Raw genomic sequence first — 25,171 nt, 5'->3', positions numbered from 1 at the left:
ACCTTTATGGCCGCAGCGGGTGGCATCGTCTTCTCCATTGAAGTGCCACATGGGTTTTCCCTGATACTGAAGTGGCTGCACCCCCCACATTATACATATTGACATAACCTCGATTATTGTCTGTCCTGATTTGGCCAGTGTTTTTATCCTGCCCATCAGGTAAAGGACCTCCCTGTTATGTTCCTCCTGGGGGCTCCGAGGGCGCCAGCTGCGGCGTTTCTTCAAAGGGGCATTATTAAACTCAGGAAGGCCCATCCGAATAGGGTCCGGAAGAGGGACGTCCTCCATATAAAACCACTCCGAAGGCCAGTCTTCAGATGTCTTCTTCGGAGTACCGGACAGGTATCCGGTCCCGACGATGTGCCATATTTTGGCTCTGCCCACTTGATATATTGACCCCTCCTATGTACGGGGTACGAGGTAGAATAGCCTCTTCCATAGCTCGAAATGAGCTTCACAGCGCAGAAACAACTCGCAAAAGGCAACGTAGCCAGTGATGTGTAATATGGAGGCGGGAGTAAAGTTATGTAGCTGGAGGCCGCAGAACTCCAGGAGCCCGCGGAGGAACGGATGGATTGGAAACCCGAGTCCCCTCAATAAGTAAGGGACAAGGCATACCCGCTCCCCATGGATGGGTTGGGAAAGCTCTCCGCTTGCTCCCCGCCATTATAAGTGGCTAGTCCGGCTCGGACGGGGACCATATACGCAGGAGGGAGAAACCCCTGGGTCAGTAACTCTACTAATTGGCTGTGGGGGACGGAATACTTCTCCCAATTTCCTGGCTTAGTGCTACGGGAGCGAAAGGAGGAGCTGCGATGGCCGGCCATGATGGGATGGACTTTTCCGGGCGCGTTCCGATGGATACTCGCTGTGGGAGGATGGTGTGATCTAGATCTGAGGATCCCCGACTCTTTAAATAGACGATTTACTCACATGGTTAGGGTGGCAAATGTAAAAATGCCCCGACTTCTCGCATTCGCTCGACACGTGGAAGATAGCCATTATTAGGTGCAGAAGCCGATGAGAGCAACATTCATGGGAAGCCGGACACTACTCGACAGGTACTCAGGATTGGGAGAAGAACCCGCCTTGCAATGCCGAAGACAATCTGTGCTCCGGACTCGCCATCATTGAAGCCTGGTTCAGGGGCTACTGAGGGAGTCCTGGATTAGGGGGTCCTCAGACAGCTGGACTATACACTTTGGCCAGACTGTTGGACTATGAAGATACAAGATTGAAGACTTCATCCCGTGTCCAGGTGGGACTCTCCTTTGCGTGGAAGGCAAGCTTGGAAATTCAGATATGTAGATCTCCTCCCTTGTAACCGACTCTGTGTAACCCTAGCCCCCTTCGGTGTCCATATAAACCGGAGGGTTTAGTCCATAGGACAACAACAATCATAATCATAGGCTAGCTTCTAGGGTTTAGCCTCTACAATCTCATGGTAGATCAACTCTTGTAATACTCATATAATCAAGATCAATCAAGCAGGAAGTAGGGTATTACCTCCACCGAGAGGGCTCAAACCTGGGAAAACATTGTGTCCCCCGCCTCCTGTTACCATCAGCCTTAGACGCACAGTTCGGGACCCCCCTACCCGAGATCCGCCGGTTTTGACACCGACAGCCGCCCCCCTAGTCCAATTCGTACTAGGCCTTGGGGGCGCACGGCCTGCCCTAGGCAGCCCCTCCCTCTCTCCCCTAAATCCCATTAGGGCCCATATACTCCTCGGGGGGTTCCGGTAACCCCCCGGTACTCCGGTTAATGCCCGAACTCACCCAGAACCATTTCGATGTCCAAACATAGTCATCCAATATATCAATATTTATGTGTCAACCATTTCGAGACTCCTCGTCATGTTTGTGATCATATCCGGAACTCCATACAACCTTCAGTACACCAAAACACATAAACTCATAATACCGATCGTCACCAAACGTTAAGCGTGCGGACCCTACGGATTCGATAACTATGTGGACATGACCGAGACACATCTTTGGTCAATAACCAATAGCGGAACCTGGATGTTCATATTGGCTCCCACATATTCTACCAAGATCTTTATCGGTCAAACTGCATAACGATATACGTTGTTCCCTTTTTCATCGCTATGCTACTTGCCCGGGATTCGATCGTCGGTATCTCAATACCTAGTTCAATTTCTTTACCGGCAAGTCTCTTTACTTGTTCCGTAATGCATCATCCCGTAACTAACTCATTAGTCACATTGCTTGCAAGGCTTATATTGATTTGCATTACCGAGAGGGCTCAGAGATACCTCTTCGACAATCGGAGTGACAAATCCTAATCTCGATCTAAGCCAACTCAACAAACACCATCGGTGACACCTGTAGAGCACCTTTATAATCAACCAGTTATGTTGTGACGTTTGGTAGCACACAAAGTGTTCCTCCGGTATTTGGGAGTGGCATGATCTCGTAGTCATAGGAACATGTATAAGTTATGGAGAAAGCAATAACAAACTAAACGATCATCATGCTAAGCTAACGGATGGGTCAATTCAATCACATCATTCTGTAATGATGTGATCCTATTACTCAAATGACAACTCATGTCTATGGTTAGGAAACATAACCATCATTGATTCAACGAGCTAGTCAAGTAGAGGCAAACTAGTGACACTTTGTTTGTCTATATATTCACACATGTACTAAGTTTTCGGTTAATACAATTCTAGCATGAATAATAAACATTTATCATGATATAAGGAAATATAAATAACAACTTTATTATTTCCTCTAGGGCATATTTCCTTCAGTCTCCCGCTTGCACTAGAGTCAATAATCTAGATTACATTGTAATGATTCTAACACCCATGGAGTCTTGGTGCTGATCATGTTTTGATCATGAGAGAGGCTTAGTCAACGGGTCTGCAACATTCAGATCCATATGTATCTTGCAAATCTCTATGTCTCCCTCCTAGACTTGATCGTAGATGGAATTGAAGCGTCTCTTGATGTGCTTAGTTCTCTTGTGAAATCTGGATTCCTTTGCCAAGGCAATTGCACCAGTATTGTCACAAAAGATTTTCATTGGACCTGATGCACTACGTATGACACCTAGATCGGATATGAACTCCTTCATCTAGACTCCTTCATTTGCTGCTTCCGAAGCAGCTATGTATTCTGTTTCACACGTAGATCCCAGCACGACGCTCTGCTTGGAACTGCACCAACTGACAGCTCCACCATTTAATAAAAACATGTATCCGGTTTGTGACTTAGAGTCATCCGAATCAGTGTCAAAGCTTGCATCGATGTAACCGTTTACGATGATCTCTTTGTCACCTCCATATACGATAAACACATGCTTAGTACTTTTCAGGTATTTCAGGATGTTCTTGACCGCTGTCCAGTGATCCACTCCTGGATTACTTTGGTACCTCCCTGCTAGACTGATAGCAAGGCACACATCAAGTCTGGTACACAACATTGCATACATGATAGAGCCTATGGCTGAAGCATAGGGAACACCTTTCATTTTCTCTCTATCTTCTGCAGTGGTCGAGCATTGAGTCTGACTCAACTTCACACCTTGTAACACAGGAAAGAACCCTTTCTTTGCTTGATCCATTTTGAACTTCTTCAAAACTTTATCAAGGTATGTGCTTTGTGAAAGTCCAATTAAGTGTCTTGATCTATCTCTATAGATCTTGATGCCCAATATATAAGAAACTTCACCGAGGTCTTTCATTGAAAAATTCTTATTCAAGTATCCTTTTATGCTATTCAGAAATTCAGTATCGTTTTCAATCAACAATATGTCATCTACATATAATATCAGAAATGCTACAGAGCTCCCACTCACTTTCTTGTAAATATAGGCTTCTCCCGAAGTCTGTATATATGCTTTGATCAAACTATCAAAGCGTATATTGCAACTCCGAGAGGCTTGCACCAGTCCATAAATGGATCACTGGAGCTTGCACACTTTGTTAGCACCTTTTGGATCGACAAAACCTTCTGGTTGCATCATAGACAACTCTTCTTTAAGATATCCATTAAGGAATGCAATTTTGACATCCATTTGCCAAATTTCATAATCATAAAATGTGGCAATTGCTAACGTGATTCAGACGGACTTAAGCATCGCTACAGGTGAGAAGGTCTCATCGTAGTCAACTCCTTGAACTTGTCGAAAACCTTTTGCAACAAGTCGAGCTTTGTAGACAGTAACATTACCGTCGGCGTCTGCCTTCTTCTTGAAGATCCATTTATTCTCTATGGCTTGTCCATCATCGGGAAAGTCAACCAAAGTCCACACTTTGTTCTCATACATGGATCCCATCTCAGATTTCATGGCCTCAAGCCATTTTGTGGAATTTGGGCTCATCATCGCTTCCTCATAGTTCGTAGGTTCGTCATGGTCAAGTAACATGACTCCCAGAACAAGATTACCGTACCACTCTGGTGCGGATCTTACTTTGGTTGACCTACGAGGTTCAGTAGTAACTTGATCAGAAGTTTCATGATCATCATCATTAGCTTCCTCACTTACTGGTGTAGGAATCACTGGAACTGATTTCAGTGATGAACTACTTCCCAATAAGGGAGCAGGTACAATTACCTCATCAAGTTCTACTTTCCTCCCACTCACTTCTTTCAAGAGAAACTCCTTCTCTAGAAAGGATCCATTCTTAGCAACGCATATCTTTCCTTCGGATCTGTGATAGAAGGTGTACCCAACAGTCTCCTTTGGGTATCCTATGAAGACACATTTCTCCGATTTGGGTTCGAGCTTATCAGCTTGAAGCTTTTTCACATAAGCATCGCAGCCCCAAATTTTAAGAAACGACAACTTGGGTTTCTTGCCAAACCACAATTCATAAGGTGTCGTCTCAACGGATTTAGATGGTGCCCTATTTAACGTGAATGTAGCCGTCTCTAAAGCATAACCCCAAAACGATAGCGGAAAATCAGTGAGAGACATCATAGATCGCACCATATCTAATAAAGTGCGGTTACGACGTCCGGACACACCATTACATTGTGGTGTTCCAGGTGGCATGAGTTGCGAAACTATTCCACATTGTTTCAAATGAAGACCAAACTCATAACTCAAATATTCACCTCCACGATCAGATCATAGAAACTTAATTTTCTTGTTACGATGATTTTCCACTTCACTCTGAAATTCTTTGAACTTTTCAAAAGTTTCAGACTTATGTTTCATAAAGTAGATATACCCATATCTGCTCAAATCGTTTGTGTAGGTAAGAAAATAACGATACCCACCGCGAACATCAACACTCATCGGACTGCATACATCAGTATGTATTATTTCCAACAAGTCTGTTGCTCGCTCCATTGTTCCGGAGAATGGAGTCTTAGTCATCTTGCCCATGAGGCATGGTTCGCAAGTACCAAGTGATTCTAGAAGTCCATCAGAATGGAGTTTCTTCATGCGCTTTACAATAATATGACCCAAATGGCAGTGCCATAAATAAGTTGCACTATCATTATCAACTCTACATCTTTTGGCTTCAATACTATTAACATGTGTATCACTACCATCAAGATTTAGTAAAAATAGACCACTCATCAAGGGTGCATGACCATAAAAGATATTACTCATATAAATAGAACAACCATTATTCTCTGATTTAAATGAATAACCGTCTCGCATCAAACAAGATCCAGATATAATGTTCATGCTCAACGCCGGCGCCAAATAACAATTATTTAGGTCTAAAACTTATCCCGAAGGTAGATGTAGAGGTAGCGTGCCGACGGCGATCACATCGACTTTGGAACCATTTCCCACGCGCATCATCACATCGTCCTTAGCCAATCTTCGCTTAATCCGTAGCCCCTGTTTCGAGTTGCAAATGTTAGCAACTGAACCAGTATCAAATACCCAGGCACTACTGCGAGCATTAGTAAGGTACACATCAATAACATGTATATCAAATATACCTTTCACTTTGCCATCCTTCTTCTCCGCCAAATACTTGGGGCAGTTCCGCTTCCAGTGACCAGTCCCTTTGCAGTAGAAGCACCCAGTCTCAGGCTTAGGTCCAGACTTGGGTTTCTTCACTTGAGCAGAAACTGGCTTGCTGTTCTTCTTGAAGTTCCCTTACTTCCCTTTACCCTTTTTCTTGAAACTGATGGTCTTGTTGACCATCAACACTTGATGCTCCTTCTTGATTTCTACCTCCACAGCTTTTAGCATTGCGAAGAGCTCAGGATTCGTCTTATCCATCCCTTGCATATTATAGTTCATCACGAAGCTCTTGTAGCTTGGTGACAGTGATTAACGAACTCTGTCAATGACACTACCATCAGGAAGATTAACTCCTAGCTAAGTCAAGTGGTTGTGGTACCTAGACATTTTGAGTATATGTTCACTGACAGAACTATTCTCCTCCATCTTGCAGTTGTAGAACTTATTGGAGACTTCATATTTCTCAATCCGGGCATTTGCTTGAAATATTAACTTCAACTCCTGGAACATCTCATATGCTCCATGACATTCAAAACGTCATTGAAGTCCCGGTTCTAAGCCGTAAAGCATGGCACATAGAACTATCGAGTAGTCATCAGCTTTGCTCTGCCAGGCGTTCACAACATCTGGCGTTGCTCCTGCAGCGGGTTTGTCACCTAGCGGTGCTTCCAGGACGTAATTCTTCTATGCAGCAATGAGGATAATCCTCAAGTTACGGACCCAGTCCGTGTAGTTGCTACCATCATATTTCAACTTAGCTTTCTCTAGGAACACATTAAAATTCAATGGAACAACAACACGGGCCATCTATCTACAACAACATAGACATGCAAAATACTATCAGCTACTAAGTTCATGATAAATTAAATTTCAATTAATCAAATTACTTAAGAACTCCCACTTAGATAGACATCTCTCTAATCATCTAAGTGATCACGTGATCCATATCAACTAAACCATGTCCGATCATCACGTGAGATGGAGTAGTTTTCAATGGTGAACACCACTATGTTGATCATATCTACTATATGATTCACGCTCGACCTTTCGGTCTTAGTGTTCCGAGGCCTGATACGTCCATTTTGCATCATGCTTTTATATCGATATTTATTGCATTATGGGCTGTTATTACACATTATGTCACACAACTTATGCCTATTCTCTCTTATTTTACAAGGTTTACATGAAGAGGGAGAATGCCGGCAGCTGGAATTCTGGGCTGGAAAAGGAGCAAATATTAGAGACCTATTCTACATAGCTCCAAAAGTCCTAAAACTCCACGAGAGTCATTTTCAGAATATATTTAAAATATTAAGCGAAGGAAGCGCCAGAGGGGGCCACCCACCATCCACGAAGGTGGGGGCGCGCCCTACCCCCTGGGCGCGCCCCCTGCCTCGTGGGCCCCCTAGAAGGCCTCCGGTGCCCATCTTCTGCTATATGCGATCTTTTGTTTGGAAAAAAATCATAAGCTAGCTCATGGGACGAAACTCCGCCGCCACGAGGCGGAACCAATCTAGGGCCCCGGCGGAGCTGTTCTGCCGGGGAAACTTCCCTCCGGGAGGGGGAAATCATCACCAACGTCATCACCATCGATCCTCTCATCGGGAGGGGGTCAATCTCCATCAACATCTTCACCAGCACCATCTCATCCCAAACCCTAGTTCATCTCTTGTATAAAATATTTGTCCTAAAACCTCAGATTGGTACCTGTGGGTTGCTAGTAGTGTTGATTACTCCTTGTAGTTGATGCTAGTTGGTTTATTTGGTGGAAGATCATATGTTCAGATCCTTTATGCATATTAATACCCCTCTGATTATGAACATGAATATGATTTGTGACTAGTTACGTTTGTTCCTGAGGACATGGGAGAAGTCTTGCTTATAAGTAGTCATGTGAATTTGGTATTCGTTCGATATTTTGATGAGATGTATGTTGTCTCTCCTCTAGTGGTGTCATGTGAAAGTCGAGTACATGACACTTCACCATTGTTTGGGCCTAGAGGAAGGCATTGGGGAGTAATAAGTAGATGATGGGTTGCTAGAGTGACAGAAGTTTAAACCCTAGTTTATGAGTTGCTTCGTAAGGGGCTGATTTGGATCCATATGTTTCATGCTATGGTTAGGTTTACCTTAATAATTCTTTTGTAGTTGCGGATGCTTGCAAGAGGGGTTAATCATAAGTGGGATGCTTGTCCAAGGAAGGACAGTACCCAAGCACGGGTCCACCCACATATCAAATTATCAAAGTACCTAACGCAAATCATATGAACGTGATGAAAACTAGCTTGACGATAATTCCCATGTGTCCTCAGGAGCACTTTCCTTTATATAAGAGTTTGTCCAGGCTTGTCCTTTGCTATAAAAAGGGTTGGGCCATCTTCCTGCACCTTATTTACTTTTATTACTTGTTACCCGTTACAAATTACCTTATCACAAAACTATCCGTTACCGATAATTTCAGTGCTTGCAGAGAATACCTTGCCAAAAAACCGCTTATCATTTCCTTCTGCTCCTCATTGGGTTCGACATCTTACTTATCGAAAAGGCTACAATAGGTCCCCTACACTTGTGGGTCATCAAGACTCTTTTCCGGTGCCGTTGCTGGAGAGTGAATCGCCTTTGGTAGGTGGAATTTGGTAAGGAAAAATTTATATAGTGTGCTGAAATTTACTGTCACTTCTTACTATGGAACATAATCCTTTGAGGGGCTTGTTCGGGGTATCTTCACCCCGACCAGTAGAGCAAAGATTTGCTCCTCAATCTACTGAACCTACTGAATTTTTTTACTTTGAAATTACTTCGGGTATGATAGAGAAACTACTAGCTAATCCTTTTACAGGAGATGGAACATTACATCCCGATTTGCACCTAATCTATGTGGATGAAGTTTATGGATTATTTAAGCTTGCAAGTATGCCCGATAATGTTATCAAGAAGAAGGTCTTACCTTTATCTTTGAAGGGAAAGACATTGACATGGTTTAGGCTATGTGATGATATGGGATCATGGAACTACAACCGATTGAAATTAGAATTTCATTAGAAGTTTTATCCGATGCGTCTTGTTCATCATGATCGTAATTACATATATAATTTTTGGCCTTGCAAAGGAGAAAGCATCGCTCAATCTTGGGGGAGGCTTAATTAAATGTTATATTCATGCCCCAATCATGAGATCTCAAGAGAAATTATTATTGAAAAAATTTATGCTCGACTTTCTCTCGATAATCGCTCCATGCTCGATACTTCTTGTACTGGCTCTTTTATGATGAAGACTATTGAATTCAAATGTGATTTATTGGAAAGAATTAAACGCAACTCTGAAGATTGGGATCTCGATGAAGGTAAGGAGTTAGGTATAACACCTAAGTTTGATTGTGTTAAATCTTTTATGGAGACCGATGCTGTCCGTGAATTTAGCACTAAATATGGACTCGACTATGAGATAGTAGCTTCTTTCTGTGAATCCTTTGCTGCTCATGTTGATCTCCCTAAGGAGAAGTGGTTTAAATATAATCCTCCCATTGAAGTAAAAGTAGTTTCACCTATTAAAGTTGAAGAAAATACTATTACTTATAATGATTTTGTTGTTCCTACTGCTTATATTGAGAAACCACCTTTCCCAGTTAGAATAAAGGATCATGCTAAAGCTTCAACTGTGGTTCGTAAGAGTAATACTAGAACACCTACTCCCTCTGAGCAAATTAAAGTTGAACCTAGTGTTGCTATGGTTAAAGATCTCTTGGCCGATAATATTGATGGGCATGTTATTTACTTCTGTGATGAAGCTGCTAGAATCGCTAGACCCGATACTAAAAATAAACATAGACCTGTTGTAGGCATGCCTGTTATTTCTGTTAGAATAGGAGATCATTGATATCATGGCTTATGTGATAAGGGTTCTAGTGCAAGTGCAATACCTCATTCCTTATATAAAGAAATTATGCATGATATTGCACCTGCTGAGATAGAGGAAATTGATGTTACAATTAAGCTTGCCAATAGAGACACTATTTCACCAGTTGGGATTGTTAGAGATGTTGAAGTCTTGTGTGGGAAAGTTAAATATCCTGCTCATTTTCTTGTTCTTGGTTCCCCACAAGATAACTTTTGTCCCATTATATTTGGTAGACCCTTCTTGAATACTGTTAATGCTAGGATCGATTGCAAAAAGGATGTTGTTACTATTGGTTTGGGGGATATGTCTCATGAGTTTAATTTTGCTAAATTTCGTAGACAACCCCATGATAAAGAATTGCCTAGTAAACATGAAATTATTGGTCTTGCTTCTACTGCCGTGCCTCCTAATGATCCTTTAGAACCATATTTGCTTGACCATGAAAATGATATTTTTATGAATGAAAGGAGGGAAATAGATGAAGTATTCTTTAAACAGGGACCTATTTTGAAACACAACTTGCCTGTTGAAATTCTAGGGGATCCTCCTCCACCCAAGGGTGACCCCGTGTTTGAGCTTAAACCTTTACCCGATACTCTTAAATATGCTTATCTTGATGAGAAAGAGATATATCCTGTTATTATTAGTGCTAACCTTTCAGAGTGTGAAGAAAGGAAATTATTGAAAACTCTAAAGAAGCACAGTGCTGCTATTGGATATACTCTTGATGATCTTAAGGGCATTAGTCCCACTCTATGCCAGCACAAAATAAAATTGGAGAAAGACGCGAAACCGGTTGTTGATCACCAATGACGGTTAAATCGTAAGATGAAAGAGGTGGTAAGAAAAGAAATACTAAAGATTCTAGAGGCAGGTATAATTTATCTCGTGGCTGATAGTTAGTGGGTAAGTCCTTTCCATTGTGTCCCTAAGAAGGGAGGTATTACTGTTGTTCCTAATGATAAAGATGAATTGATCCCACAAAGGATTGTTACAGGTTATAGAATAATGGTAATTGATTTCCGCAAATTAAATAAAGCTACTAAAAAGGATCACTACCCTTTACCTTTTATTGATCAAATTCTAGAAAGACTATCCAAACATACACATTTTTTCTTTCTTGATGGTTATTCTGGTTTCTCTCAAATACCTTTGTCAAAAGAGGATCAAGAAAAGACAACTTTTACTTGCCCTTTCGGTACCTTTGCTTATAGATGTATGCCTTTTGGTTTATGCAATGCAACTACTACTTTTGAAAGATGTATGACTGCTATATTCTCTGACTTTTGTGAAAAGATTGTTGAGGTTTTCATGGATGATTTCTCCGTTTATGGAACTTCTTTTGATGATTGCTTAAGCAACCTTGATCGAGTTTTGCAGAGATGTGAAGAAACTAATCTTGTCTTGAATTGGGAGAAGTGCCACTTTATGGTTAATGAAGGTATTGTCTTGGGGCATAAAATTTCTGAAAGAGGTATTGAAGTCGATAAAGCTAAGGTTGATGCTATTGAAAAGATGTCGTGTCCTAAGGACACTAAAGGTATAAGAAGTTTCCTTGGTCATGCCGGTTTCTATAGGAGGTTCATTAATGACTTCTCTAAAATTTCTAGGCCTCTGACTAACCTCTTACAAAAAGATGTTCCATTTGTCTTTGATGATGATTGTGTAGAAGCATTTGAAATACTTAAGAAAGCCTTGATTTCTGCACCTATTGTTCAGCCACCCGATTGGAATTTACCATTTGAAATTATGTGTGATGCTAGTGATTATGCTATAGGGGCTGTTCTAGGACAAAGAGTTGATAAGAAATTAAATGTTATCCAATATGCTAGTAAGACTCTGGACAATGCCTAGAGAAATTATGCTACTACTGAAAAAGAATTTTTAGCGGTTGTATTTGCTTGTGATAAGTTTTGACCATATATTGTTGATTCTAAAGTAACTATTCACACTTATCATGCTGCTATTAAATATCTTACGGAAAAGAAAGATGCTAAACCTAGAATTATTAGATGGGTTCTCTTGCTTCAAGAATTTGATTTGCATATTATTGATAGAAAGGGAGCTGAGAACCCCGTTGCAGACAACTTGTCTAGGTTAGAGAATGTTCTTGATGACCCACTACCTATTGATGATAGCTTTCCTGATGAACAATTAGCTGTCATAAATGCTTCTCATACTGCTCCATGGTATGCTGATTATGCTAATTATATTGTTGCTAAATTTATACCACCTAGTTTCACATACCAGCAAAAGAAAAAGTTCTTCTATGACTTAAGACATTACTTTTGGGATGACCCACACTTTATAAAGAAGGAGTAGATGGTGTTATTAGACGTTGTGTGTCTGAGCATGAACAGGAACAGATCCTATGCAAGTGTCACTCTGGGGCTTATGGAGGACACCATGCTGGAGATAGAACTGCACATAAGGTATTGCAATCCGGTTTTTATTGGCCTACTCTCTTCAAAGATGCCCGTAAGTTTGTGTTGTCTTGTGATGAATGTCAAAGAATTGGTAATATTAGTAGATGTCAAGAAATGCCTATGGATTATTCACTTGTTATTGAACCATTTGATGTTTGGGGCTTTGATTATATGGGACCGTTTCCTTCCTCTGATGGGTATACACATATTTTAGTTGCTGTTGATTACGTTACTAAGTGGGTAGAAGCTATTCCAACTAGTAGTGACGATCATAACACCTCTATTAAGATGCTTAAAGAAGTTATTTTTCCGAGGTTTGCAGTCCCTAGATATTTAATGACTGATGGTGGTTCACATTTTATTCATGGTGCTTTTCGTAAGATGCTTGCTAAGTATGATGTTAATCATAGAATTGCATCTCCATATCATCCACAGTCTAGTGGCCAAGTAGAACTGAGCAATAGAGAGCTTAAATTAATTTTGCAAAAGACCGTTAATAGATCTATAAAGAATTGGTCCAAGAAACTTGATGATGCATTATGGGCTTATAGAACTGCATACAAAAGTCCTATGGGTATGTCTCCATATAAAATGGTTTATGGAAAAGCATGTCACTTACCTCTTGAACTAGAACATAATGCATATTGGGCCATTAAAGAGCTCAATTATGATTACAAACTTGCCGGTGAGAAGAGGCTTTTTGACATTAGCTCACTTGATGAATGGAGAACCCAGGCTTATGAGAATGCCAAACTGTTTAAAGAAAAAGTTAAAAGATGGCATGACAAAAGGATACAAAAACATGAGTTTAATGTAGGTGATTATGTATTGTTATATAACTCTCGTTTTTGTAGGCAAACTCCTTTCTAAATGGGAAGGCCCTTAGTCATTGAGGAGGTCTATCGTTCCGGTGCTATAAAAACCAACAACTTCAAAGGCACGAATCCGAGGGTGGTGAACGGTCAAAGAATCAAACATTATATCTCAGGTAATCCTATAAATGTTGAAACTAATGTTATTGAAACCGTAACCCCGGAGGAATACATAAGGGATGCTTTCCAGAACATTTCAGACTCCAAAAAATAGGTATGTGGTACGGTAAGTAAACTGACTCCAAAACAGTTCCAATAGCAATTTTTCTCTGTTTTGGAATATTTAAGAAAATAGGAAAATAAGAAGTAGTCCGGGAAGGACACGAGGCATCCACGCGGGTGGAGGGCGCGCCCTACCCACTTGGCCACGCCCCTGCCTCGTGGGCACCTCGTGTTCTCTCCGGACTCCGTTTTCTTGCACGATACTTCTTTTGGTCGGTAAAAATTCATTATATAATCTCCCGAAGGTTTTGACCACCGTATCACGCAAATATCCTCTGTCTTTCTTTCGAGTTGTTTTTCTGACAGATCTAGATCGCCATGGCGTCTTCAAGCGCCCCCAAGGACAAGTTCTTTGAGAAGGTCATCAACCCCTTCCTCGCGGAGGTGCTGCAACACTCTCAAACCATTGAGATGCGTGAGGGGTTGCTGCACATCCGCGATGTTGAGGGACCAAGGAGGACGGGAAGCGTGGAGACAAGACTCAGAGCAATGGAGAAACAAGTTTTCAAGTGCCAGGAGATGGTGGAACATGGACTGGACACCAATCACATAATGATCACGGAGTTCACCAACACCACCAAGCAAGATGCCAGGAACATCGGGGAGACCATCTTCAAGCTTCACAAGAAAATCGAGCATCTCCAAGCCCAGATCTATGACCTGCAAAACTAAAACTGTGAGTATGAATATAGATTCAAGAGGATGAGTTTGGCTGCAGATTCGAGGATCCCGGAGACTCGATCATCCTTCTATGATGGTGAGCCTATGCCTTGGAAGATGGACGACAAGCCTACATCATCAACAACTCCATCATCATTACCTCCGAGGAAGGAGACATAAACACATGGGTATGGGCACTCCCCTTGGCAACTGCCAAGCTTGGGGGAGTGTCCCGGTATCGTATCACCATCACACTTTTATCTTTACCGTTTTGCTTAGTTCGATCCTTTTGGTAATATTTTGATCTAGTAGAATAAAGTTTTAGTATGATCTAGTTTTGAGTTTTGCTTTATGATCCTTCTATGTAATCAAGTCTGTGAGCTATATACAATAAAGATTAGTATTGAGTCAAGGGCTTGATTATCTTGCTATGATCTTGAGGGAATAAAAATAAAAGAGAAGAGAAAGAATAAAAAGAATTAAAGAGATCATATGGATATTATGGAGAGTAATGACTTCACATATAAAAAGTATGATGAATAAAAGTTGTTGAAAATTGACAAACATAGTTTTGGTCATCATTGCAATTAATAAGAAGTAAGAAAGAAAGAGAGGTTTTCACATATAAATATACTATATTGGACATCTTTTATGATTGTGAGCACTCATTAAAATATGACATGCTAAAGAGTTGACGTTGGACAAGGAAGACAACGTAATGGGTTATGTTTTCTTACATCTGAAATAAATTATATTGTCATGGATCATCCAACATGTTGAGCTTCCCTTTGCCTCTCATGCTAGCCAAATTCTTTGCACCAAGTAGAGATACTACTTGTGCTTCCAAATATCCTTAAACCCAGTTTTGCCATGAGAGTCCACCATATATACATATGGATTGAGTAAGATCCTTCAAGTATGTTGTCATTGTTGCAAGCAATACAAATTGCTCTCTAAATATGTATGATTTATTAGTGTGGAGAAAATAAGATTTATACGTTCTTGTGATGTGGAAGAAATAAAAGCGACAGACTACATAATAAAGGTCCATATCACAAGTGGCAATATAAAATGACGTTCTTTCGCATTAAGATTTTGTGCATCCAACCATAAAAGCACATGACAACCTCTGCTTCCCTATGCGAAGGGCCTATCTTTTATTCTTGTCTTATGCTTCATACAAGAGTCATGGTGATCTTCACCTTTCCTTTTTACATTTTATCCTTTGGCAAGCACAATGTGTTGGAAAGATCCTGATACATATAGCTAATTGGATGTAAGTTTTCATGAACTATTATTGTTGACATTACCCATGAGGTAAAAGGTTGGGAGACAAACTATAAGCCCCTATCTTTCTCTGTGTCTGACTAAAACTTCATACCCATAAATATTGCGTGAGTGTTAGCAATTGTGAAAGAATAAATGATGGTTGAGTATGTGGACTTGCTGAAAAGCTCTTATATTGACTCTTTCTGATGTTATGATAAATTGCAATTTCTTCAATGACTGAGATTATAGTTTGTTAGTTTTCAATGAAGTTTCTGATTCACACTTGAAATTGTGAATGGATTATTACTTTAGCATAAGAAATCATATGACAATATATATATATATGCTGCTGTTCTAGGAATGATCTTGATGCCCTCATGTCCGTATTTTATTTTATCGACACCTCTATCTCTAAACATGTGGACATATTTTTCGATATCGGCTTTCGCTTGAGGACAAGCGAGGTCTAAGCTTGGGGGAGTTGATACGTCCATTTTGCATCATGCTTTTATATTGATATTTATTGCATTATGGGTTGTTATTACACATTATGTCACAATACTTATGCCCATTCTCTCTTATTTTACAAGGTTTACATGAAGAGGGAGAATGCTGGCAGCTGGAATTCTGGGCTAGAAAAGGAGCAAATATTAGAGGCCTATTCTGCACAGCTCCAAAACTCTTGAAACTCCAGGGGGGTCATTTTCAGAATATATGAAAAATATTGAGCGAAGGAAGCACCAGAGGGGGGCCACCCACCATCCACGAGGGTGGGGGCCGCGCCCCTGCCTCGTGGCCCCCCCTGGCAGGCCACCGGTGCCCATCTTCTGCTATATGAGGTCTTTCGTCTGGAAAAAAAATCATAAGCTAGCTCACGGGACGAAACTCCACCGCCACGAGTCGGAACCAATCTAGGGCTCCGGCGGAGCTGTTCTGCCGGGGAAACTTCCCTCCGGGAGGGGGAAATCATCACCAACGTCATCACCATCGACCCTCTCATCGGGAGGGGGTCAATCTCCATCAACATCTTCACTAGCACCATCTCATCCCAAACCCTAGTTCATCTCTTGTATCCAATCTTTGTCCTAAAACCTCAGATTGGTACCTGTGGGTTGCTAGTAGTGTTGATTACTCCTTGTAGTTGATTCTAGTTGGTTTATTTGGTGGCAGATCATATGTTCAGATCCTTTATGCATATTAATACCCCTCTGATTATGAACATGAATATGATTTGTTAGTAGTTACGTTTGTTCCTGAGGACATGGGAGAAGTCTTGCTATAAGTAGTCATTTGAATTTGGTATTCGTTCGATATTTTGACGAGATGTATGTTGTCTCTCCTCTAGTGGTGTCATGTGAACGTCAACTACATGAAACTTCACCATTGTTTGGGCCTAGAGGAAGGCATATTGGGGATTAATAAGTAGATGATGGGTTGCTAGAGTGACAGAAGCTTAAACCCTAGTTTATGAGTTGCTTCGTAAGGGGCTGATTTGGATCCATATGTTTCATGCTATGGTTAGGTTTACCTTAATACTTCTTTTGTAATTGTGGATGCTTGCAAGAGGGGTTAATCATAAGTGGGATGCTTGTCCAAGGAAGGACAGTACCCAAGCACCGGTCCACCCACACATCAAATTATCAAAGTACCAAACGCGAATCATATGAACGTGATGAAAACTAGCTTGACGATAATTCACATGTGTCCTCGGGAGCGCTTTCCTTTATATAAGAGTTTATCCAGGCTTTTCCTTTGCTACAAAAAGGGTTGGGCCATCTTTCTGCAACTTATTTACTTTTATTACTTGTTACCATTACAAATTACCATATCACAAAACTATCTATTACCGATAATTTCAGTGCTTGCAGAGAATACCTTGCTGAAAACCGCTTATCATTTCCTTCTGCTCCTCATTGGGTTCGACAATATTACTTGTTGAAAAGTCTACGATAGATCCCCTACACTTGTGGGTCATCAAGGCCATATCTGCATATGCTAGGCTCGTCAAGTTTAACCCCAGTATTCTACGTGTGCAAAACTGGCTTGCACCCGTGGTATGTGAACGTAGAGCTTATCACACCCGATCATCACGTGGTGTCTCGACACGACGACCTATAGCAACGGTGCATACTCAGGGAGAACACTTATACCTTGAAATTTAGTGAGAGATCATCTTATAATGCTACTGCCGAACTAAGCAAAATAAGATACATAAAGGATAAACATCACATGCAATCAATATAAGTGATATGATATGGCCATCATCATCTCGTGCCTTTGATCTCCATCTCCAAAGCACCGTCTTGATCACTATCGTCACCGGCTTGACACCTTGATCTTCCATATAAGCATCGGTGTCGTCTCGCCAACTATTGCTTCTACGACTATCGCTACCGCTTAGTGATAAAGTAAAGCAATTCCATGGCGATTGCATTTCATACAATAAATCGACAACCATATGGCTCCTGCTAGTTGCCGATAACTGTGTTACAAAACATGATCATCTCAGACAATAAAATTTAGCATCATGTCTTGACCATATCACATTACAACATGCCCTGCAAAAACAAGTTAGACGTCCTCTACTTTGTTGTTGCAAGTTTTACGTGGCTGCTATGGGCTAAGCAAGAACCGTTCTTACCTACGCATCAAAAACCACAATGCGGTATAGTGATTACTTTTTGATCTTCAGAAAAAAACCCTGTTCATTGAATCCGATTCAACTAAAGTTGGAGAAACTGACACCCACCAGCCACCTATGTGCGAAGCATGTCAGTAGAACCAGTCTCGCGTAAGCCTACGCGTAATGTCGGTCTGGGCCGCTTCATCCAACAATACCGTTGAATCAAGAATCAACTAGTGACAGCAAGAAATATGTATATACCCACGCCCACAACTTCTTTGTGTTCTACTCGTGCATATAACATCTACGCACGAACCTGGATTTGATACCACTGTTGGGGAACACAGTAATTTCAAAAAAATTCCTACACACACGCAAGATCATGGTGATGCATAGTGACGAGAGGGGAGAGTGTTGTCCACGTACCCTCGTAGACAGTAAGCGGAAGCGTTATGACAACGTGGTTGATCTAGTCGTACGTCTTCACGAACGACCGATCCTAGTACCGAAAGTACGACACCTCCACGATCTGCACACGTTTGGCTCAGTGACGTCCCACGAACTCACGATCCAGCAGAGTGTCGAGGGAGAGCTTCGTCAACACGACGGCGTGATGAAGGTGATGATGATGCTACCGGAACAAGTCTTCTCCTAAGCACCACTATGATATGACCGAGGTGGATTATGGTGGAGTGGGGCACCGCACACGGCTAAGGGATCAATGATCAAATTGTGTGTCTATGGGGTGCCCCCTCCCCCGTATATAGAGGAGTGGAGGAGGGGGAGGGCCGGCCCTCTACTATGGCGCGCCCTGGGGATTCCTACTCCCACTAGGAGTAGGATTCCCCTGTTCCATGTAGTAGGAGTAGCAGAGAAGGAAAGGGAAGAGAGAAGAGAAGGAAGGAGAGGGCGCCACTCCTCCCCCTAGTCCAATTCGGACTAGGCCTTGGGGGGCGCGCGGCCTGCCCTAGGAAGCCCCACCCTCTCTCCCCTAAATCCCATTAGGGCCCATATACTCCCTGGGGGGTTCCGGTAACCACCCAGTACTCTGGTTAATGCCTGAACTCACCCGGAACCATTCCTATGTCCAAACACTACTAGGAAAACCCTTACCAGTAGCGCTAGTTTTTTGGCTATTAGTAGCGCGGGCAGGCGCGCTACTGCTACGACGCTACAACTATTTTTAGCAGTGGCGCTTGTTTGAACCAGCGCTCCTGCTATCTATATCTAGGAGTAGCGCGCCTCTGTCCATCGCTACTGCTAATACTAGTAGCGTGCCCCTACAACCAACGCTACTGGTAAGCAGCGCTGCTACTACTCCAATACCCGACGCTACTGCTAGCATTTTCTTTTTTATGTTGCTGTATTCGTATTTTTACAGGTTTTATACAATTACAACATACACATACACTCAAACTATATGAAAAATGAATGTCTCATCATCATCATCGAAGTGGTACAACATAGTCTCATCATATCAACATAGTCTCAACACAAATGATGTCGATCTCATCATCATCTCGAAATAGAGATACAAGTTAATGATCACATGTCTCTTACATTATCATTGTAGACACATGTTTCATCATCTACCTAAACTATGACATACGAGATAAGAGCGATCACGATGATCGAAAGCGGTATTATGTAGTAGTTTTTGCAGTGGCACTGGTTCTGAATCCCCTGTTGTGCTGTGAATCTCAAGTAACTAGCTTCGGCTTCCGCTCTACTATCAAACCCTTTCTGGCTTCCACCTGAGAAGCCAGAAACTTGGGCCTGACACTCTGGCCACTCATCATACACACCCAGAACATGCCCTACATACACGGCATACCACTTCCTCGCCATCGTTGATCTATATACCTGTCAGAGATGCACATATATATATATATATATCATCAAGTGAATTCAATGAAACAGTCAAGAAATAGAAGCAACATATATAGTAAACATAGTTAACAAATTTTATCATACCGAAAGTAATTAACTAGAGCGCGACACCATACATCTAATAGTTTCGTCGTACTGAGAGATTCGAAGTTTCGTCATATAGAAAGTATCAAGTAACTAAACATACAAATTGTTTTTAAGCTGTGCACTCTTCCCATCTGTCCATATCCGGAAGGGTGGACCCAAGCTTAGTGAAAGGTGTCATGTCCTGACGCTGTAGGGCAATGCGGGTTCAGACGTCGGCTTGCGATATTGGGCCACCATAGAACATCCCATTCTCTTCGAGGACATCTTTCATGATGATGGATGCAATTTCCCGCTGGATCCAGTAGAAATCATTTCAAAGTTGATTATCCGGCACGGCTCCAAAGGCTTCGGCCCATCTCTGGATATGGGTATCAGATGAAGATTTCATGCAAAGTGATTGCACATCCCTTCTGTACTCCATCATTAGATGGATGACATAGAATCCATCATTCTCGCTTCTTGCCAGTTGCTGGATGCAACAGAAGTCAGTCTTGTGGCCGAAACAAATCCCGGCCTTATTTGTTTTTTTGCATTGGACGTAGCCACCCCGCATGCTGAAGCCCAGCATAGCTCTGTCCAGAACATACTTTATGTGTGTGTAATATTTCTTCTGTATGTTCTTCGACGGGTCCAAATATAGAGCGCGGGAGTAACGCGGGTAAAGAACGATGAGAACGACACGACACCCCCCGCTGTGCAAAATACACGATCAAGTTAGCCTCCGTGCGTGCAAAGTAACTATTGAAATGCACGTATGTGTTATAGTGCTATCCGCGGATGACTTATCTGGGATGATAAGGTAGGAGAATCGTTTCTTTAATTTGTCCTTATTGCTGACCAAATATTCTTTGATGTACTGACTCGCATATTGACGGTTGGCATCGTTGATTGACAAGAAACCCTCATGCATGTAGCATGGGTCCGCGACCGCAAGACCGGTGACTTGCTCTCTCCTGACAATGTAGTTCATGTACAGCGCATACAGGTGGGCGAACGTAAAATCGAGTGTCCTCATTTGAAACATCTAGAAGATGTAATCAAACCTCAGGAAGAAGAGGTCCGCGGGGCATGTGTGGACATAAATCTTGCAACTGCTCGGCACATGAACCGTATAAAGTGGGTATCCTGGATCATCCGAGGTGAGGAGGCTTCTCTCTGTTGAAAGCACATGGTCATGGTGTCTCCTGAGATCCCCTGCTATGGCAGCTAGTGCATTCGCCGGTACCATTGGCTCTCCCGCGACATGGATTAATGGCGCATGTTTCATAGGTACACGGTCAACCTTGGTCGAAGGCGGCTGGCTGCTAGAACCAACATTGCCGGCTTTATTGGATTTTCTCGCCGCCGGTCTCTTCCTCTATCAGACCCTCCCTGAGAACCACCCCTAGTGTTGTCGGGCTCAACATTGGACGACTCTGGCTTATTAGTTGAGCTTGGGTGGATCCGGCATCTGGAGGCGTGTCCTGCGAGGATTGCATGAACAAAGACTTCTTGCACTCCCGAGGACGTTCCGGCTCTGGTACATGCATCTCATATTCATATGGTTGACTCATTGTTACTTCGTTGTCAAAGGCAGTATTGAAATACTGGTTAGGGTCATCGGCCTCCTCCATCTCATGATCCATATCCTCTTCCATGGGGCAGATGGCATAATCTTCCGGAACGGTTGGCCCTCCTTCCTCATGTCTCTCGATCTCAGTAAGCAGCACAGATGACGGTTGTACTTGTGTAGGTGGTGTTGTGGTCATACCTTCCTGAGGTCCCGCTGGTGTGCTCCCGTCCACCTCGACACGAAGAAGATTTTTCGGCCACAGGATCGGCCAATTTTTGCATTGGCCAAGCTGCATGGGGGTCTCGTCATCCTCTCCATCGGTTTGTATCGGATGAGGGAAACCCTCGTAGCCCGCTTTCACACTCGCCACGGAGACCCTTAAGGCATTATTAGGCATCTACCGGCGGTGAAGCAATCAATCCTTAGGCTTGACTATAGTACCCTTCCCCACATCCACCAACCTGCCCTTCATGTGGTAAAGGAGGGTGCATGGAGTGGAGTCGGCCTACAAAGACATATACGTGCGGCGTCAGAGATCCAAAAAGAACGGCAACTGAAGATTACTTAATTAGTTGAGTTGATGAAGGTGCGACGCGTATTTACCATGAGGGCATCGAGCTCAGCCAATGTTGACGGCCCGATATTCAAGCCAGAGACGGAGCTAGGGCTGCTGTGAGAGCTGGGTGCAGGAGCAAGTGCTGGAGGAGGTGCAGGTGCGGTTGCCATACTAGGTACGGGTATGGGTGCGGTGTTCATTGAGTTGCTTCCGGTGAAGCTGGGCATGGGGAAATCACTTGGTGGCGTGTTTGGATTTTGTTGCACCCATGTGAACACTATTGGAATCAAGCTTGTAAAGGCAGCCACCATGTCATCTCTATAGGCAGCGATTATCTCAGCTTTGGTCTCAGCTTTTGCTTTCTCCATCGCCTGCGCCACCTTCTCATCGATAGTCACTTGACTGAACTTCTTTCTCTGTCTTTTGGCCTCGAGGTCCTCGTTATAATAGTACTTCCACATGGCGCTATGCCCAGCGCCGTGCACACGTCCATATTGCGGCCGCTGGCCGGGCGGGTGTCCCATCATTATGTTCATGGCCCGGTTGAAAGGAGTGTCCCACTTGTACTTCGCCGACGACTAAGTCGACTGAGTCGACGAGTCGCTTTCGGCCGCAAGCTTGTGTTGCTCTCTCTGCAAAATGGACCGTGAATCATTTACGAATGCGACTAGAATGTAGTATACTTCATTGATTAGAAGCTAATATGTGTAAAAGGATAATTACCAGTAATCTCATGAATTTCCTAGTCGGCCCGTCGGTGAAAAGAAATCTTTTTGGGGGTCCCAAGAGAATCGGGCCCTGATGAAGTCATGCTCCTGCTGGTCGGTGAACTCAGCCAATGGGTCTAGGATCCCCTGATGTTCATGTTATGCGTCCTCCTTAGTCCACATAGGCCTCTTTCCCGTGTAACCACGACTTCCAAAGCGGTGGTTACCCATGTTCTTTGCCTGTAGCTGCTTGCCTCTCTCCGACCTGGCCTTGGCAGCTTCTTCATTGCAAGTCTCCTTGAACTTTTCAAAGTCCTCTATCGTAATTTTCGCATTGTCTGCAACAATCTCGGCGTAGGTTTCATGGTCTACTTCAATCGCCTTTTTCACCCTAGTTTTCCAAGCGCTCAATGCGTTGCTGAACTTCCCAAGGGCTTTGTTGTTGATTTTTCTCATGGCATCATCATCCCATGGGTCGACATCGTCATTCCGACCCGGGAACTGGAATATTGCGTGCAACCTAGTTAGGAGCAACTTCTTCAAATTTTCATTCTTCCGTATTTTCGTGGTGTTGATGTTAGCTGTATCTCGTAGGATGCATGCTAATTGGTTGCCGTAACACACTGCCACTTCCCGCGGCTCTATTGGCTCGAACTCACCAGGGTGCACCGCCGTGACCACCAGTCTTCCAGTGCCGAGCTCATTTGGGTGGCGTGTCCTCTTTTCCTTCTTTCCCTCACTGGCGTGGGAGGTCCCACCTTCCGTGTTGTAGTTAGGAACATCATCTGCGCCAGTCTCAGTGCCGGTGTCGTTGGTGGCATCAGTGTCGGCGCCGGCGCCACCACCGTTGTCATCCGTCATGACAAGGGGGTCTTGACACCTAGCTTGCTGCCTCTCCTGATCCGCCAGAAAGTCTAGGTAGGCGTGTGCTCGAACTAATTGGGACTGAGAACCTCCCGCCTCATCGGTGTCGGTCATGTTTCCTAGGGTTCAATGTCATAGTCGTTTAATTACTGAGCTTTATATAATAAAGTGAATAATGAAAAAAGTGACATTTTTTTTTGCCGAAAATGTCATTTCATTCCCGTCGTGACAAATCTCGAGCACTCAATATGTCCAACTTTCTAGCACAAGTCATGCCGAAATTCATGGAAAATTTCGGCATGACCTTTGCTAGAAAATCTGCCAGAAAATTTTGCCTGAAATTTGCCGAAATGGAAATGAATCAACATTTCCGGAAAAACATACGTCACTCGCAATTGATTTCCCTGCAAATGACAATAAGCACTATGTGCTGAAGTAGCATTTCACTAACAATCACGGAGATGCAGCCCAAAGTGAAGCTTACTGCCCAAAGTTAAAAATCTTCTTTTTTAACTTGAAAAGTGAAGCTTACTGCCCAAAGTGAAGCTTCACTGGCTAATTTTCATTTTCTACAGAACTGCAAAAGTGAAGCTACTGCCCATAGCATATAACAAAAAACATATCAATGAATGAAGCATTGTTACCAATACAACAACTACTTGTGGCTCATACAAAAACAAAAATGCAAAATTGATCACCGCATATTTTCACTAAGAATACTTTCTGCCAACTACTTGCTGCTAATAGAACTACTTGTGGCTTAATACAAAAAACAATCTTTTGTTTCCACTAATCTTCAGTGGCAGAAAAATGCAAAATTGATCACCGCATATTTTCAGTTCCAAGTTTCAATAGTTTCAGTTTCTGATTTATCAATGAGGCTAAAAATACTCAGCAAATTCTTTTCTAAATTTTTACTCCAAGTGACAGTAACTTCAAGTGAGTAACTACAGTAACTTCAAGTGGGTAACTCCATTTTCTGAATTTTTTGAGCATTGTTTTTTGCAATGATGCTAGCTAGCTAGAGTGGCATCTACTGCCTTAGTAATCAAGAATGAGCATTGTTTTTGCAAGTGAAAGAAAGAAACAGAGCATGTATGCATGAGTGAGCAGTTTGCATAGAGATAGAGGAGAGGAAGGGGGTGGCACACCGAGCGTCAAGGTCAGGCTCGCCGGGGCTGAGGGGGTGGCGTCGGGGTTGGGGACGTCGGCGTCGTGGTCGGCGTCGCCGGGGCTGTGGGCATCCTTATCCTCCTAGTTGAGCACTGTCGATCTGCAGAGACAAAATTTGGTTAGAGAGAGAGAGGGAGAGAGACCTGCCGGCGGAGAGGATGGCGCCAGTGGTGGGGACTGCACGGGGGAGCGGCGAAATAGGGGAGGGGCCGGGGGCACCAGAGGGGGAGGGGGCGGGGCGAGCGGCCAGTGGCACGGGGGGAGGGGTCAGGTGCGGCATGCGTCGACGGCGGTGATGGCGGGTGCGGCATCAGCGGCGGCACGCGTCGCAGAGAAAGGGGATCAGATCGAGCAAGATTGAGAGAGAGGAAAGAGATGTGTGGCTATCTAGGCAACTTAGCTACAGCGT

At 43.0% G+C, this 25,171-nt stretch overlaps 1 long non-coding RNA gene across 1 annotated transcript; it reads right to left on the bottom strand.

Annotated features, from left to right (window-relative positions):
* Nucleotides 1–19,374: 19,374 nt before the first annotated feature.
* LOC147980742 (uncharacterized) lies at nt 19,375–25,130 on the bottom strand. Its single transcript, XR_015598655.1, has 3 exons — nt 24,982–25,130; nt 24,741–24,862; nt 19,375–19,796 (listed from the first exon to the last, which is right to left on the bottom strand). It is a non-coding gene; the product is annotated as an uncharacterized LOC147980742 (long non-coding RNA).
* Between the last annotated feature and the right edge of the window lie 41 nt (nt 25,131–25,171).

This window comes from Triticum urartu, chromosome 3A (assembly GCF_056163025.1).
Source record: "Triticum urartu cultivar PI428250 chromosome 3A, HENAU_Tu73, whole genome shotgun sequence".
NCBI lineage: Eukaryota > Viridiplantae > Streptophyta > Magnoliopsida > Poales > Poaceae > Triticum > Triticum urartu.
This window is presented reverse-complemented; position numbering and strand designations above follow the sequence as displayed.